Source organism: Mustela nigripes, chromosome 4 (genome assembly GCF_022355385.1).
Source record: "Mustela nigripes isolate SB6536 chromosome 4, MUSNIG.SB6536, whole genome shotgun sequence".
Classification (NCBI taxonomy): Eukaryota; Metazoa; Chordata; class Mammalia; order Carnivora; family Mustelidae; genus Mustela; species Mustela nigripes.
This window is the reverse complement of record NC_081560.1, coordinates 181,720,980-181,725,105: the sequence shown is the minus strand read 5'-3', so window position 1 is coordinate 181,725,105 and position 4,126 is coordinate 181,720,980. Positions and strand designations below refer to the sequence as shown.

Here is a 4,126-nt window from a genome sequence, read left to right as displayed (position 1 = left end):
GGGCCAAACAGCTAGTGATTCTAGGATAATGAGATATCTTCATTTTGGAAGAAGATAGCATTAGGTCATTATCTCTGACCACACAAAAAAATAATTCCATTGTGTAAAAGATACAACTGTCAAAAACAAAACCATAAAACTTCTCAAAAAAAAAAAAAAGAAAGAAAAGCATAGGCAAATATCGTTATGGTAGTAGAGAAGGGACAGATTCTTTTTAGTGATAGGAGAAGTGTAGTCCAGAAATAACAAGTTTGATAAAACAGTCTAAATAAAATTATAAATTCTCATGCCAAGAATCAAGAAAGAACATGAAAAGGACAGATTTCACAAAGCATATAATTGACAAAACATCGGTAACGAGAATATCCATAGAATTCCTACTTAAAAAGATAAACCTAGCAGAAAGATAGGGAAAATAATATGAATAATTTCCAGAGGATGGAACCTATACATAGATTAAAATATTCTCAACCTTTCACATAAATATGCAAATTTTAAAATGAAACAGCAATGAGATACCATCCCACACATCAGTTTAAGACAAATAATAAGCCTGTTCATACCAAGTGTTGATGAAGATTTAAAGAAATAGGTTCTCTGTACCATGGATCTACATGGTACCAAAGTGGGTGCATTTCAAATGTAAAACAAAATCACAATGAGATACCACTTCATACCCCTTAAAATGGCTATTACTAAAAAACAAAAACAAAAACAAAACAAAACACACACACACAAAAACAGAAAATAAGTGTTGACTAAGATATAGAGAAGTTAGAACACTTGTTGCTGGGGAAAACAATATGGTGGTACTTCAAAAATTAAATATAGAATTGCCATCCAATCCATCAATTCTACTTCTAGGGATATATTCATGATAATTGAAAGAGTTGAATACATAGTTGTACATCCATGTTCATAGCAGCAGTGTTTACAAGAGCCAAAAAGCAAAAACAATCCAAATATCCATCAACAGATGAATGGATAAACCAATTGTGGTACATACATGCAATAGGACATTATTCAGTCTTGGAAAGGGATAGAATTCTCATATATGTGACAACAGGGATGCATTCTGAATGCATTATGCTAAGTGTAATAAGTCACATAAAAAAAGTATTGTATTCTTCCACCTGTCAGAGTTACACCAAAGGATGAAATTCCTAGAGACAGAAAGTAGAGGTTATGAGGGGCTGAGAGGAGGGGAGAACAGGGAATTGTTTAATAGGAACAGGGTTTCAGTATGGATGATGAAAGCATTCTGAAGATGAATGGTGGTGGGGATGCTTACACAATGGTGTGAATGTCCTTTCTGCCACTGAACACCTGAAGACAATTAAAGTGGTAAATTTTATATCTATTTTACCATAATAGAAAAGCTAATGAAGGGATTTTAGGATTATGAGTGCTGCACTGAGTATTAGTGTGGGCTTTCTTGAACTAGTGGGGAATTTGCATGCACCTAGCACCCACTCAGGTGGATGGAGAACCCCAGGTCACGGGGCTCAAAGCTCTTCCCGAAAGCCAGCAGAGCGGGAGGATGGAGACCCAGGATGGGTGGAGAGCTGAGGAGGGCTCAGGTACTCTGCCTGCTGTAAAGCCTGAAAAGGCAGAAATTACTGGTTGAGGGGGAACCCCTAGGCTGACCCAGAACCAGGCGCTAGCTATCAATGAGCCATTTGGATCTGAAACCTAGGCTCCCAGGAAGAGTCCCTCCTTCTGGTTCATGGATTTGGGGCAAGGTTAGGATGGAGGAAGTGGGGAAAGAGAAGGCGGAAGAAAGGGCCAAGAGAGAGGTGTTGAGGCCCCTGGGTTCTCATTCAGCACCCAGGGGAGGGAGGAGAGAGGGTGAACTGTAAGAGAGGGCCCTGTGTAAGCAGGAGGGTAGGAAGGGGAGAAGTGAAGTTGGGAGACTGTCTTATGTAGCCTCAAGATACGGCGTTTCCAGAGCAAGGGTTTTGGAGCCATGAGGACCTCTGAATTTTCATTCCACCATTCACAGTCAGTGTGACCTTCCTGAGCCTCAGTTTCCATATTTATATGTCTGGGAAATTTTTTTTTCTCTTAGTTTTACAAAAAGTTGAAGTTCTAGCTGATCTTGCTTCCATGTTAACTCAGAAAAATAAATCCAATTATTCAATCAAAGATCTTCTTTGGAACATCGTGCTTGCCTTTTATTTATTAATTTTTTAATTGTTTATCTTGGGACACCCAGGTGGTGCAATCAGTTAAGCATCTGACTCTTGATTTTAGACTCCAGTCATGATCTCAGGGTCATGGGATTGAGCCCCTTGTGCAGCTCCCTGCAGGGCATGGATTCCGCTTAAGATTCTCTCTCCAGGGCGCCTGGGTAGGTTAAACCTCTGCTTTCAGCTCAGGTCATGATCCCAGAGTCCTGGGATTGAGCCCCCCGCATCAGGCTCTCCGCTCAGTAGGGAGCCTGCTCCCCCAGCCCCCTGCCTGCCTCTCTGCCTACTTGTGATCTCTGTCTATCAAATAAATAAATAGAATCTTTAGATTCTCTCTTTGGCTGTCACTCTGTCCCCTCCAAACCCTCTCTAAAAAAAAAAAAAAAAAGAAGAAGAAAAGGAAAAAAGTTTGCCTTTCTGTATCTACTCTAATTATTCTATAGAGGTTTCTTTTTAGTAGAGTCATGTTGATGTCTCTTTAAAACATGAAAAGTTGTCCAATGTCAGAAAACCACAAGGGGAGAGTGTTCTCTACCCAGATTTTGATCTATATGTCACTTTCCTTCTATCTGGTTTTAGTTAATTGAAAGATGGCTTCACACATGTTTCTTCTCCTCATATCTATTCTGGTTCTTTCGAGCCTCATTTCAAAACTCACTCAACCATTTCTGCTTCCTAAAGAAATGCTATTCCATTGGTAATTGAGAAAGCTCCAGGTGCAATGCCATAATCTAATTTCAGGATATTATTAAGAGCATTTAATTCCTATAATTGTGTTTGATTAGAAAAGAATGACTAAATCATGGATGGAATCAGCTGGAGCACAGCAGTTTTAGGGCTTCCTGTTATGAATTTAAATATTACTGGGCAATTTCTTGTGGCTGTTGGAAGTAGCTGTTTTTACCTACAATGGCTTTCCCTATAAAACCTTCTGTAGGTGGGAGACTGGGCCATCAGACAGGGGGCAAGGCTTCTTTTGGGCGGGGCTTCTCATGGGCGGGGCCCGTCCTGGTGCTCCCTCTCTGGCTCCGAGGCCCCAGCCACTCAGGCCTAGCCCAGGTTGGAGCATGGTTAGTTTCGAGGCGCTCCAGATGGGGACCCTACCAGAACAAAGGATATTCCACCATGGGTGAAAGCTCCTGAAGATTTGAAAGATCCCGAGGTGTTGCAGGTCCAGATGCAGCTCTTGGAGGCTCTGTTTGGCCCAGCAGGGTCTCGAATCCCATACGTTGAGCCAGTGAGCAAAGTCATGCTCGAGCTAAAGGTTCTGGAATCTTTGGACCTCAGAGAGGTTGTGGTTTATGGCTCTTACTTGCACGAGCTCGGGGCCAGGTGGATGCTCCAGTCCATGGCCGAATGGCACCGCCAGCAACAGGAACGAGGGATGCTCAAACTTGAGGGTGCCATGAAAGCCCTAGAGTTGGGTCCTTGGAGGAAGTGAAGCTAGTTTACAAACCACGAACCTGGAATCAGGATTTAAAGAGTAAACTGTGTCTGCAGAGGTGGAATGCATGTGGTCTGGTTGAAATTCTGCTCCAGTCTGACAGGGAAAAACCAGCTGATTTTTGGGTCCCTGCCTTTGTCTCAGTCCTAATGTGGCTTTCCCCCCAGGTTTGCTAATTAAAAGATAAAATTTTAAATAAGTTAAAAAAAAAACCTTTCTGTAGAATATCATTTTATACTTAAAAGAGGACTGGTATATTTTATTTGATATAATCACCTTAATGTTTTAAATGTTTGTTTTTTTTTTTTAAGATTTTGTTTATTTATTTGAGAGAGAGAGGGAGGGGCAGAGGGAGAAGCAGACTCCCCACGGGCAGGGAACCAGACATGGGGCTCCATTCTAGGACCTCAGGATCATGACCTGAGCTGAACACTTAACTGACTAAGCTACCTAGGCACACCCCCTTTATTTTCATCTTAAAGTTGAAGACGTC

At 41.6% G+C, this 4,126-nt stretch overlaps 1 pseudogene; it reads left to right on the top strand.

The window, feature by feature from the left end:
* The first annotated feature begins 3,280 nt into the window (after positions 1 to 3,280).
* On the top strand, positions 3,281 to 3,630 carry LOC132015430 (developmental pluripotency-associated 5 protein-like; annotated as a pseudogene).
* The last annotated feature ends 496 nt before the right edge of the window (positions 3,631 to 4,126 follow it).